This window comes from Rousettus aegyptiacus, unplaced genomic scaffold (assembly GCF_014176215.1).
Source record: "Rousettus aegyptiacus isolate mRouAeg1 unplaced genomic scaffold, mRouAeg1.p scaffold_m13_p_3, whole genome shotgun sequence".
Lineage (NCBI taxonomy): Eukaryota > Metazoa > Chordata > Mammalia > Chiroptera > Pteropodidae > Rousettus > Rousettus aegyptiacus.
The window spans coordinates 99,264,097-99,278,463 of NW_023416306.1; the positions used below are offsets into that span (position 1 = coordinate 99,264,097).

At 39.2% G+C, this 14,367-nt stretch overlaps 1 protein-coding gene across 6 annotated transcripts in view; it reads right to left on the bottom strand.

Moving 5' to 3' along the window:
- Window positions 1-14,367, bottom strand: part of NUBPL (nucleotide binding protein like) — a 274,966-nt gene that overhangs the window by 99,159 nt on the left and 161,440 nt on the right. For 3 of the 6 annotated variants that reach the window (XR_001594261.2, XR_001594260.2, XR_001594262.2), the window contains exons 11-12: window positions 3,966-6,152; window positions 3,022-3,156 (exon numbers count right to left, since the gene is read on the bottom strand). The gene's annotated coding sequence lies outside the window, so the exon portion shown is untranslated. The remainder of the gene's footprint in view (window positions 1-3,021; window positions 3,157-3,965; window positions 6,153-14,367) is intronic. The other 3 variants (XR_004956219.1, XR_004956218.1, XR_004956217.1) reach the window with 3 other exon arrangements.

Consider the following 14,367-nt stretch of genomic DNA (forward strand, 5'->3'; position numbering starts at 1 on the left):
TCAGAGAAAGATAAATACCATACGATTTCACTTATATGCAGAATCTGAAGAAGAAAAAGAACAAACTAATCAAAAACAGACTCACGAATATAGTGGGACAATTTGGTGACAGACAGAGGGAAGGGGGGTTGGGAGGCTGGGAGAATGGGGTGAATGGTTAAAGAAGTACAAAGTAGTAGTTGATAGTTGATCACAGGGATGGGGAGCACAACAGAGGGAATGCAGTTAGCATTAATATGTTGGCTAGGCGGAGGGCCAGGTGAGGGAGGGATCAAGTGGGGGGATTGTTTTATGAACTACATAGATGTCTAACCAATGTACTGTATAATTGAAACTAATTTAAATAAATAAATTTTTTTAAAAATTAAAAAAAAAAATTTGAGCAGAATAGGACAATAGAGACAAAGAGAAGAAAAAATTCAGGCCAAAGTAGAGAAAAGAGACCCAGCCAAGAAAGCTATGAAAGAAAGCTGCCATATAGTTGAACACTACACAAATATAACCAAAGGGAGGCTCTATTAGGTAAGAAATACTTTACCTCGTTCTTCTAAAGTTGAGAAAAACTAATTTTACTAAAAATAACCTATAGAAAAGTATTAAGATAGATATACAAAGTTATTATTTTAAAAAGAAAATAAGAAACTGAATAGCATGCCATAAACAAAGTATGCCAGAAAAACACATCCACTATATAGAACAAAATTATAATCTAATACTTCAAAATGAGGTAAAGACATTAAGAAAATGATGGAAGACTTGAAAAAACTCAAAATTAGAAATACTCAGAAATAGAGTGACAGAACTCATACCAATTGGACACAAAAGCAAAAATTTCGGAAATGAAGAGTAAACTAAAAGGAACATAAGAGCAAATACATATGACAGATAATGTCCTAAGAGAAACAATACTTGCCAAAGAGAAACATATTTAAAACAAGAAAGAAAGAAAGAAAGAAAGAAAGAAAGAAAGAAAGAAAGAAAGAAAGAAAGAAAGAAGGAAGGAAGGAAGGAAGGAAGGAAGGAAGGAAGAAGGAAGGTGAAGGAAGGAGAGGTAGGGAGGGGATGAGTGAGTACGAAGGATTCCGGACGAAAGGAGGAGGAGGGGTGGGGTTCGTATCCAACCTCACGCGCATCATCTCTCCTCGTTCTCTCTCGCTCTGCTCCTCTCCTCCCTCCCTCCCCCCTCCTCCCTCCCTCCCTCACTACAGAAAAGAGAGAAATGACGAATATCTATTAAAGATATGTGAAGGAGTCCACATGTATCGATAAGAGCCCCCATACAAGAAAAGCCAAAGTGGGGAAACAGAACAAATACTAAAAACTATAACTCAAGAAAAACTTTTCTAAAATACAAAAATAAATATATTTGAAACTACATACTGAGAAAAACGCACTATGTACCTAAGGATATCAACCCAGAATGACCAATACGAGACCATATTCAGAAGTGAAGGGATAGAGAGAAAAAATTGTTTGGACACCTAGAAAAAGAACATGTGAATTATAAGGGAAGGAAAATTAGATCGCCATTAGTGTTTTCACACACAGTGTTTTATCACAGAAAGAAATGGAGTAACATATTTAAGATACTCACAGAAAGAAAGTATGAGTCAGAGAAATAATAGCCAGCAAGACTCCTTGCAAGTATAAAGGACACAAACTCATCAACATGCAAGGACTCAGGGAACATTTTTCCCAAGTACCTTTCCTGAGGAGTGAGCTTTAGACAGCCAAGGTGACCAGGGAAACATTGACATAATGGTGGTGGTGGTGGGCACTAAATATACACTTTACTTGTGGAACAAAGGGCTAAAAAACAATGTAAACAAAGTACAGCTGTTACAAAAAGGGGAAAGAGCAGATGCGAAACATATGCACGTTTGTGCATATGTATGTGTCTACATACATGTACTTGTCCTGGCTCTGTCCACTGAAAAGGCCTGGCATCAAAGACTGATCCGGTAGCAATGAGCCACCCTCGCACCAGATAGGGTTTTAAACTATAATTTCTCACTAAAAGATCATGGGGCTTATTAGAGAAATGGTAGTTTCCAGGTATAGCACAGGAAGTATATAAGATAAGCCTAGAACATCTTGTCACATCAGAAAACAAGGACACCATTGAAGACTGCTTGGGTCATGTCAAAAGAACTTAGGAGCCGCCTTGCAAAGACTTCCACTGGCTAAAGAAGTGATCATTTGAGTTTCAATAATGATAATAAATGCAATGCATTTAAATGTTTGAAACCTATCAATATGTTTAAAGCCATGAGTTCCAAAATAATTGGTTATCTTTGAAGTATGACAAAGGACTAATTCATGGGAATTTAGTAAATAAAGGGAAAGAACCAAACATTTATTATGCACCTCTTTATAAATTTATTCCAATAAATGGGAAGAAAATGATAGAATTAGAATAGCACCATTTTGCAACTCTAATGAATTAATAGATGTAGACATTAAGAAAGGTGTTTCTATGAAAAAGAGAGAGAGAGAGAGAGAGAGAGAGAGAGAGAGAGAACCAGATATCATGAGCCTCCTATGATCTTGCCAAATACCATCTAGAATCTTGCCAAAGTGAGTAAACATGAGTCTGATCCAGTGTCTATAACCAGTTGCCAATTTTCAGAAAATATGACAGGGGAATATGTTCTATTGCACCAGGAGACTACAATCAGCAAAATCCAGATTTTGAGAAACATTAAAGATTAAATGGCTTGGATTCTTCCACATAAATTTAAGGGAAAAGAAAGAGATTGAGAGGGAATCTGTAAGTTAAAAGAGACTTAAAGACACATCAAATTTTAAAAATGAGCAAGCTAAACTAGAGTGCGCAGGATGCAAACCTACAGGATAGCATGATAAAAATGCAGCAAAGTGATTATGATCAAGTCAGGAACCGTTACCTTTGTGGGAAGGTGGAGCTTCTGGATGGTTATATTAGTCAGGGTCCTCCAGAGAAAAAGAACCAATAGGATATACATGGGTTATATAAGAGATCTATCATAGGAATTGGCTCACGTGATTGTGGAGGCTGAGGAGTCCCATGATCTGTACACTGGAGAACCAGCAAAGTGGAAGGTGTAATTCAGTCCAAGTCCAAAGGCCTGGGAATTGGGGGGCCAACGATATAAGTCCTGGTCTGAGTCCAAAAGCCTGAGAAACAGGAGCACTGATGTCAGAGGGCAGAAGAAGATGAATGTCTCAGCTCAGGCAGAGAGCAAATCTGCCCCTCCTCTGTCTTTTTGTTCTATTCAGTCCCTGAATGGATTGGATGATGCCCATCCCCATTGGTGAAAGTGATCTGTACTCAGTTTACTGACTCAAATGCTAATCTCTCCCAGAAACATCCTCACAGACACACCCGGAAATAATATTTTACCAGCTATCTAGACACCCCTTAGCCCAGTCAAGTTGCCGCATAAAGTTAACCATCACAGTGAGTAAGAAAGTTCTATTTCCTGACTTGGCAGTGATCTCAAGAATGTGCACATCGGAATAATTCATTAAGTCATAGAATTGTTTTGTGTCGTTTCTGTGTTTGTGCTTTGTTTTACAATAATATTATTATATTACTATAATAATAGCCCACTTGAAAGGGCTCCCCCGCCCTCTGTGGGTGGGTAAAGAGGCTGGTGCTAGGTCAGGAGACGGGAGCAATCCCCAACAGTGTTGTCTAACTAGGAAGCAAGACTGTCCTTTCCAGGATACTGATAAACCACCAGAACATTCTTTGATTTTCCTTACCCTGTGAGAAAGATCAATGGACTCTCCTGAGAGACTATTAATTAATATACTGGATAATTATTATTTTTTATGTCAGGAGATATGTACAAAAAGGGTTTTAACTCAGATAGGTCAGGAAAGCTCAAACTAATTTTGCAGATACCTTTTGAAAGCAGTTATAAGTAGATGGGGATTGGAAAGGTGGGGGCGGGTATGACCTTTTGGAAAAAGCAGCAGACCTTGTTCTTTACTGTCAAATCCTGTTTCATCCAGGGCTGTGGTCAATTCAACTGAGTGTACTGTACTACAGTCATCTAATTCTTGATGATTTAATGGCTTTTAAAAATCTATAAAACAGAAACATTTACCCAATTAAAAAGAAAGTTTCCCATTACGAAAAGCTTATTAGCCATTAGAATAGATTACTAAAGGAAGTGCTGCTGTCTCCTTACCATCTATTCAGAAATCCATCTATTCAGAATCCCCTAGGTGCAGATACACATAGAGACAGGTTCAACAGATGCCTGTGGGTATCTCCCGGGGACATTATGATTGCATGATTCCATCACCGCCCAGTTGGGAAGGCAGAAGAGCATGGTGGGTAGAACACAAACACATGCCAGAAAGATTGGAGTTTAAGTGTTGGCCTTTTTCCTTTGCTAACTCTGTGACATTGAGCAAATTGATTAACCTCTCCAAATGTTTATTTTCTTATCTGTAGACTGAGAATAGTAATCACGACTCTTTCATTAGGTTGTTGTGATGACTGAATGTAATGATGGATGTAAAAGGCAAAATACCTGACATCCACAAAAGCTCACTAGGTGTGAGCTATTATTATCATTATTAACATAATCATCATCACCAGGAGGGTTATGAAGAAACAAAATATTTTAGATCAGTGGTCCTCCAAGTGTAGTCGCCAAACCAGCAGCACCTGCGTCACCTGGGATTTCTTAGGAGTGCAACACTCTCCCACCCAATCTCCAACCACATACCTACTGTGTTGGAATCTCTGATGCAGGGCCCACAATCTTTATTTTAACAAGCCCTACACTAATTCCAGGCACACCAGGGTTTGAAAACAAACTGATCTAATACCATTATCTATTGAAGCCTCTTGCAGACTTTCACAACCAGAGAGCTTGAATTTTTTAGGAAGGCTGCTAAAATTCTGCTTTTTTATCCACTACGAACAATAAACTTGAAATCTAGCCTTGATTCTATCAGCCAGTGATGCTGAAGAGAGAGAATCCCTCTGTCTGATGCCCACTAGAGCCTTTTCAGTACATTGAAGGAAAGACTGTGGTTTGTCATCTATGTGTTCCCTAGCATCTCACACCCTGCCTGACAGATTGTAGACACTTGATAAAAATTCATTGTCTGAATAATAAATGAAGAGTTAGAGGAATGGGTAGAGATGATTATAGCATTCAACTAGCAGATAAATTCACATCTAAGGTAATCTAACTTAGGATTTTGTTTAAAAATGCTTGCTTGCTAAAACTCAGGGACATTCATTTGCTTGGCGTAGTCAGCAACTTAAACGTATTTCATTAAAGTGTATGACTTCCAACTGAAATTGTGAAAAAGGATTAATGGTGATTTTAAAACCTCAAATAACTAAATTCCCAATGAAATTAAATTTGGGACAGTAATCAGTCCTTGGGTTAAAGTGGTAACCAAAGGAAAACAGACAGACAGAAAATTTTTTAGTTGTTTCAAATCCAATTCTGAGGCTAGATCCTGGAAAGAAAGAGAGGGAAATTACTTTACTGTGGTAGATGCATAAATGATTGTTTATATCCTGAAGCATGACAAAATCCAGATTAATTAAAGGAAGATAAATCAACTGAATATAACTTATGAAGGAAGGAAATTATAAAAGTCTTGTTTTAGTAATATTTCAATAATTTTATATTTTATAATCTGTATATCTCATTAAACACATCCAGGTTAAAGCTTAACTAATATTTATTCTAAAGAAAGCAGCAGTCATATTATCAAGTTGAAACACCATGTCTTCATATAGAAAAATATATCTTCCTTTGAGAATTAGTACATAAAACCAGCAATTACAATTCCAAGAGGCATAGAAAAATTAAATGCAGTTTGGCACCCATCCACACCTACAGACTGTATAGAAAAATATTAAAGTAATAAAAAATTGTCAGAAGCAGTAATACCAGGACCATCAATATTTATTTTGTTTCTTGTATTTGGCCATCTATTAGTATGAATAGTGCTCAGTAAACATGAATGATTTTATCAGTATTCTCAGCAAAATATATCTGGTTTCATCAATGTAAAATCTATTGCCACCAACCTTGCAAGTTTGGTCTCCTGGCCCAGGGCCAACCACCTCTCTTGGAGATAGGGCACAGAAAATGAATGAAAAGCATATATTATCTGGAGCAGCTCTGTACCTTAGAGAAAAAGAAAAAGAAAACTGGGGTGACTAAGAGCGATTCCTTGGTAGCACTTGAAAAAATAATGCAGAGTTAACTAATGAATTAATATGAAAACTGGACCTATCATTTTTTTAACTTTGGGTTTAGGAATAATGGGAGACCCTCAGGCACTAAAGGGACACGATCCATTAACTTGCAAGTAGGCTGAAGAAGATAAGGGACTCCCAAAGAGCTTAACTTACTCTCAAGGAGAGCTTACTAACTCATTCATTCATTCATTCATTCATTCATTTCTCAGTAATTCTCACTTTTAGATGCACTTCAGAATTTAAAAATTACTTGTGCATTTTTGTACCAACTCTTTTTTGGTGATTGCAAACTCTTCAAAGATTTCATTTTGTAGAACATTTGGAGGACCTCTCTTCAACCTTCAATCTCTCTGAAATTAGTGAAAGTACTTCTAAAATGTTCCTTTTAAAGTTTCAGTGTCCTCTCCCTTAATTCTTTCCTCTGAAACTGTCATTTATACCCCATAGCAGTGGTGTTCATGACTGTGTAATAACAGGGTGCAAAAATCACAAAACCCTTTATTTTAAAAGCTGAATCTTTGCACAGTAAAGGAGAAAATAAATTTACAATACAGAAATTAGGGAATCTAGGAGCCGAAGGTTGCAAAAGGTACCTAAGAAAGAATGGAATGCATCAACCTCCACCAGGATACAATGACACCCGAAGCTCTACCTGCAGTCCAGCCTCCTTTCTGAGCTGCAAGCTGGACACGGAGCTGCCTTCCTGATACTGTCTCTCTGACGGTACAGAGATCTGCAAGGCCTGTTTCAAAGGTTCAGTGCAGAGGCCGTGTGCCTGTGCATGCACACACACACACACACACACACACATTCTGCATTTGCCATCAAGAATTCATGATGTAGCCTTTTAAGAGTGGACCTTTGTTGTCGTATGCCTGAAACTAACATAATACTGGATGTCAACTATAATTGAAAAAAATAAAAATATAAAAAAGAAAAAGAAAGTAAAAAGAGTGGGCCTTTGTGTGGGAAATGAGTCTGCTTCTTAGTCCAGAGACAGACCAGGGAGAAGTCCCAGCACGCATTTTCTCCCATGCCTGGATTCTGATGCCAACCCATGTTGCAAATGGCTGCTGATAATTCCAGACCCTCCCAGACGCCTGCAGCACAATGAAGAGCTGTCCTCGCTACCCTTGCTGACTAGCATTTGAAGGAGCAATCATATTATACGTTTAGATGAACTGACGAGCAAACAGACAGATCTTTTCGAGGAAATTTATTTAATAGTTCCGTAGAAATTATGCACTTAACCAAACAGGAAAACGGGTGGTTGGTAACTTTAGAGGTGTATTCCATACACTATTAGCTCGCCAATGTCTGAATCCCTTAGTTTGGAATGAACTTCAGACCGTCAACAATTAGACAAAGATGGCAAGAGAGTACAGTACAGAGACAAATAGATTGCTGACATTTCCATAAGCTGGGCCCTATCTCCAATGTGTGTAAAGATTCCTGTTACAACAAGGGCCTTTTCAGTTACACAGGATAAATCCCCTCTAGTTCAAATAGCAGATTAGGTGATCGGCACTATTCTTTTTGTCTTAGCAACTTATAAGATGAAAAGTAAAATCACATGGCCTAGAGGGAAGTGAGTAAGTCAAGCTGTATGGTTGAGGCCTAATAAACTCCCTTAAGATGTCACAATGTTTACCCATGTTCCACAGGCACCCAAGACTTAACAGAGCCAAAAACACCGATCGCCTCCCTTCTAAGACAACCTGTTCCTCTTCCTATTGCCACCTCTCCATAACTGGTACCAGCTGCCCAACCACATCCAGACATCTTGTCCTGCCATTTCTAAATCCTGCTTGGGTTTACCACCCTGAGTTATTGGGTCAGATGTAGGAGTTGAAAGTGGACATTTAGCAAGGGGAGGGCAAGCTGAACGATGGAATGGACTACCATTCAGAGGACAGGTGAAGTCAGGAGGCAAATGGTAATGACCTCTGTCCTTCAAAGAGTCGGCTGATCATTTCTGTCCTGGAGCATGTGTGTCTAGAGGAAGTCCAAACTGAATCTCCTACTCTACAGAGACCAGAACTTATTGAAATACTTTTTGTACAGCTTCTTGGTATGCCAGGACATCAGTGCATGTACGGAAGTCCTCTTGGAGATCTGTAATTATTGCAAGCATTAGCTGGCTGCTGAGAGCTATAGGGTGCCGTGTCAGATGTGGAGCCATCAGCGCCCCAAGGAACTCTGCAGTTCTGAACAGCCATGTTATCTGGCTGAGCCACAGGTATAGAAACAGAATATAAGGCTCTCAAGCCACTGCCACCCCTTCCTCCCTGCGTAGAGCAGCCACCAGAAGATGTGACCTTGAGAGGTATAAAAGTCAAACCCAGCATGCTGAGTCCAAACTGAGCCACTGATTAAAGAGACAAAGTGAAAAATGGAAGGTAGAGAACGAGAAAACGAGGCAAGTAATCAAGGCACCAGGAAAGTCGAGACTGAGAAGAGGCAAAGTTGCTCTGAATGAATTCTGAAGACAAAGTGTAAATGCCTGTTGGGCTCTTTATTCACTCCCAGTAGTCTCTTATGGTTCATGTCATTCAAATGGTTCAAACAGGGAGGAAAGCAGCAAGTTGAGGTGATTCTTGGTCAAAACTCACGATTTTTACTAGGTACTAATAGTTAAGCTCATCTGCAGAGAGAGAGAGAGACTGGAATGGGTAAGGGGCTTCACAGAAGCATCGAGGTCTCAAACAGCCTCTGTGGGAACAGAGAGGGAGTTGACCAGGGACACACAAGCAGTGCCCAGCAGTCTTGAGGGCCCTGTTGAGGCTGACCACGCATTTGGTCCTCACTTGGGTATGTGGTTTTCTTCATCATTGCTGAGCACTTTCAGGAGAGGAAGCAGATTGTAGGCATGCTACAAATTTAGGCATTAACAAACTGCTCTAGTAGTTACACAACAGGGTAAGTGAATGAGGGAGAAACAAATGAAGCCATTCACTGTGTACATCTAAGTTGGTTCAGAAAAAAAGGTGTGATGGTTAATTTTGTGTTTCAGCTGGGCTGGGCTGTGGTGCCCAGGTATTTGGTCAAACATTATTCTGGATGTTTCTGTGAGGTCGTTTTGGATGAGATTAACATTTAAATCAATGGACTTTCAGTAAAGTGGATTGCCCTCCATAATACAAGTGGGTCACATCCAATAAGTTGAAGGCCTGAAGAGAACAAAAGACTGACCTTCCCTGAGTAAGAGGAAATTCTGCCAATGGACAGCCTTTCGATGTGAACCACAACATCAGATCTTCCATGGGTCTCCAGCCTGCCGGCACATCTGCAAGCTTTAGACTTGCTGGCCTTTATAATTGTGAGAGTCAATTCCTTAAAATCTCTCTCTCTCTCTCTCTCTCTCTCTCTCTCTCTCTCTCTCTCTCTCTCTCCACACACATACATACACACATGCACATATACACAAACACAATAGGACATCTGTGTACATATATAGATATAGACATTTTATAATTGGTTATAACTTACTGGTTCTATTTCTCCAAAGAACCCTAATATAGAAGGTAAGTCTGGAGAGAGAAGGACCAGGTAAAGCCACATGGAGAAGTCTTGACAGTTCAGTGAGGCTAATAGAATGCAGAAACAGAAAGGATGGCAAACCTCTACATTCAGAGTCAGGAGAGTTTCAGATTTCAAATGCAGAGTAGATCTGAATGAGAACAAAGTCAGAGAGTAGAGGTAGAGAATGTAGGAACTAAAAAAGCCTTTGAGGTTCAGGTGCTAGCTGGTCCATCTACACGCACATTGGATCAGTGCACTCAGCCTGAGTGTGAGCTTGGAACAGACAGAGAAAACCGTGATCCAGGATGTCAGTAGAGAGGGAGGGCTGCCCACTAACGTTCTTTGATGGCTCCTTATCATCATCAGGGAAAGTCCAGCTCCTTCTCATGGCGGGAAGCCCCCTGCCCAGCTCATCTCTGTTCAGCCCCAGCCCAGCCTCAGCCACACTGACTTTTTTGCCTGTGGTCTGAAAGCTGACTAAACTCTTGGCCTTCAAGCCTTTGCACATTCATTTGTCTTTCCCTTCTTGAAAGAGCAATCCACTTCTTGCTCTACCACTCTCTTTTAGCCTTAAATAAAGTCAAAAAGCATTCTCATCTTGACAAGCACTCCTAACAAACCAAAGACCATCTGGGCAATAGTCAGGACAATTTATTCCATACTCAGTGATTAGCTGTACCTTGAATGAAGCAAACAGCACTTTTCTGTGGAACTGCAGGTTCTATAGATCCTTTAAAAATTTTCAGGCTGTTCAGTCTAAATCATGGCCCAAGATGTGAGCTTTCTAGGTTTAATTCAGGTAGCATCAGAGAACTGTTTTAATTACTTGCAAAGATGACAATGAGCCTACAGCAGGTGGCAACAGGTAGACCTCCAAGCTCTTTTTTTCCTTTGCATACCCTTGTCTTTTGCCATCTCTCTGTCAGATTGCCAGTTTTAATATTTAGTGCAGATATAGGCTTTTTGAATTGATTTCTTTTCCTATTTTTGATTTTTCCCCTACAGCCTCTCTTAAACTTAGTGCTTTATTTAAAAAATGATAAATATAATATGAGCCTAGTTTTAACTTTTAAAGCATGAGGTAGTTCAAAAATTAGAAGGGTGGATGGATATTAATCAGTTATACTTGATTCTCACTGATACCTGGATCAGAGACTCTGGCAGTAAACTTCAAGGAGCCAGAAGCTCTGATCTCTTTCCTCGGCTCGAGAAAAATTCACCCGTTTGCCTCACTTTCTTCCCTCCATAAAGATTGTATGGGAGTGGAGAGAAACGTTAGGGTACCAGAGTAACACCATGCCAAGTGCTCACTCTTGCACGTTTGCTCATCTTCCCAAACCATTGTCTCCAAGTTCTCCCCAGTAATGCAGGCAACAGCATCATTACGCAGCCACACCAAGGGGACAGTCTTCTACAGGTGACCCTTCTTTTCACAATTAAGCGAGCTGCAGCTCTTAATGGCAAAAATAAAGTATGATTTCTCTCTTCCCTACACTAAATGCTCGCCTTCCTTAATAAACTTGTCCTCATTCACTGTGAAATTGGAAACATAGCCTTTTCCTGATGACCAGATGGCCCAGCAAATTTAATCACTTCAAGCACACCACGTTTCCTCTCCACTACCCTCCACAGTGAGGAAATCAAGAGGCAAACTCCTTATTCCTCCCAGATGCCAACCTCTCTTGAGTGCTGCCCCCAATCATTATTTAAAAAAAAAAAAAGCCAGAACAATAAAGATCAAAGAAAATATTTCTTTAAAGCTATAAAATAAAATAAACTTTCAGAGGAGAGTAATAGTAAATAAATAAAAAAAATGAATCAAAATTATTTTTGATTAATACTTAATTCAATAAGAATGCCACTTAACATTTAATTTATCTGGTACAGTTGTTTGATTTAAATTTCTCTTCAAATTCATGTCTAGTACTCTGGAGAGTAAAGCAAAAAAAAATTCCAATGAATAATGTAGAGCACTCTGAATAGAATTTTACCCACACCAGTTGATATTCACTTAATACAGTGGCCTGTCTGTTCCAGTTAATAAAAGCTTAACATGATTCCTGAGTTTCTTTGGGTATACAGTTGGCTCTCCATACCTGTGAATTTTGCATTCAAGCATTCAACTGACTGCAGATGGAAAATACCGTTTTTGATCCGTGGTTGGGAATCCATGGATGTGGAAGGCCAACTGTCTGCATCATTCTACACCATTTTATATAAAGAACTTGAGCATCCATGGATTTTGGTATCCACAGGGGGCCCTGGAACCAATCCCCCATGGACACTTAGTGATGACTATATTCTCCTTAGTCTTACCTAGACAAATTTACTGAATCTTCTAAACCTATTTCTTCCACCTGAAAAAACAGGTACCTTACGCTTTCCAAAAAATATAGGGAAATTCATGTTGGTAAGGTACTTTCGAGCACAGATAAACTGATTTCACAAAAGGTAATTATTCCCATAGTTGTCTCTCATATCAACCCTTCCCCCTTCATCAAACCAATTTTGGAGAAGGCGACGAATGCTCTTATTTATATGGAAATTAGTAACTCCTTTATTTATTGATTAAAATAACATGTTAGGGTTGCTATGAATTGTCAAGACAATTAGTTTGCAACAAGGATTTGTATTAACAGAGCTGGGAAGTGAAACCAAGACTAAAGTGGCAGCATCTATTCTGCATTTGGAAAATATGCTCTTAGAAAATATGCAAACAAGTCACAGACATACTTGTTTCTGAAAGCTTGGGACACTAAAGCATTCTAAGAAGCATGACAACAAAGCCATCATTCAGAAATAAAAGTGGACTATACAGGTTCCAGCCCAAACACTTAGATGGCATATTTTCCTATCCTTACAATACTTCGTTTCATAAAAAAGCAACTTGACTTAATAGCTTCTGTGTCCTTGTCTTTACTAACAGGAAGTAGTTATTATGAATCTTTATTTTTGATATTTGTTGTAAAATATAATTAATCAGAAGCTGCAGATAGATCCAAAAAGCTTGTTTATATAAAAATTCTTCCCTAGAAAAGATAAGAAGCCTCCTTGATTTAACAGAAAACAATTCCTTGCTAATTCAAGACAGTAAAAACTTTCTTTCTTCACCATAAAAAGACATAAAAAAAAAGTTTTGATGTTTTTGTTTATTGGTGATTTTATGTACATGATTTATAAAAATTGGTGAGGGAGACTAAATAAAGTCAACTGTTTCAAGCAACAGTCTGAATGCTAATTAAAGAGTAAGGAAATGGTTTTGGAGTAATGTTTTTTTCCCTCCACAAAACTATCAATTTGAACTAAAGGGTCACAGAATATTTATATTAAAACTTTATAGTCAGTAAAAGAAATATTTCCTTGGTGCAAAGGAACAAACATCACCCAACATTCCCTCTAAATTCTTCAGCAAAGAAAATAGAGTGTAATAGAGAAAAAGAAGAATTCCTAAAATAAACTTTATGCAATCACAGGAAGCATTTAGATCCCTTTTTTCCTCCTCTTGCAGGAAAATGAAACAATCTCTGGGCCACAGGAAATAACACAAGTGTTAGAAAATCCCTGTGGTATGAAATAAAAAAAACGTCAAGTGAATCTCTTCTGAGTCCCATAAATGACGTAAAGGACAACAGATGGTCAAAGACTCAGGCACTTCAACAAGAAGTAATTGATTAATACTGGTGAGAGTGACGACTCCGTTTGAGGTTCAGGAAAATAGGACAGCGGAGAGTCACATACACAACATCACAATCGATACATCTGCACACAACGAGCTCCTGGCTTCATTTTGGCAAAAAGAGCACTGCAGGAAGAATACTAATAGCGAGAAGTGTGGAAGGAAGAAAGCATGAGGGAGAAAAGAAGAAAAAGTGGATAGGACTATTTTATTTTAGATTGCCAGCAGATTCCACTACAAATTAGTAACAATATGGGCATGTCGATAATTGGGGCAATTTAAGAAAAATCAACAATTCATAACTGGATATAATATTGTACATAAGCAAAAATTCATATCATAATATCATTGGGTAGAAGAAAAGTTTATAATGTTCATTCAATTTAATTATAAGTGTCAGAAGAATAAATCCTGGGTATTGAAAAAAAATGGTATTGATGATAGAGGCTCTGTTTATTACTCTGGCGACCAAATAAAGTTGTGATGGTAACAAGGAGCAGCAGCAAGGAAAAATGCCTGGGATGAATAAGCCATACAACTAGGGAGAAATCCAAGAAAGAGCCCTGAAATGGCAGAAGGTAGGACGGGCCAAGGATTCAGGGCTGCCCAGTCCCAAGAGGCTGAGACGGAGGTGAGACTGTCCCAAATGGCTAAGTGAGAAGGAGGATACAGCAGAGGCAGACACCCCTTAAAGGGGCCGCATCCACGACGGATTTTTGTGGTGATGGCCTTGCTCGCTCTGAGCACCAGTGCCGATTCTGCTACGTGCATGGGTCTCAAGGGACTTACAAGCAGATACTGTCAGAGTGAGGGCCAAGGCAAGACTCACTCAGTACAGAAGTGCCAGCAGTATCCATTGTTCCCTGTTGAGCCCTCCCCGCTACGAGTGCACGGACACAGAGCCGCCATAGCTGAGAAGTCATCAAACTAGATAACAGAGGTC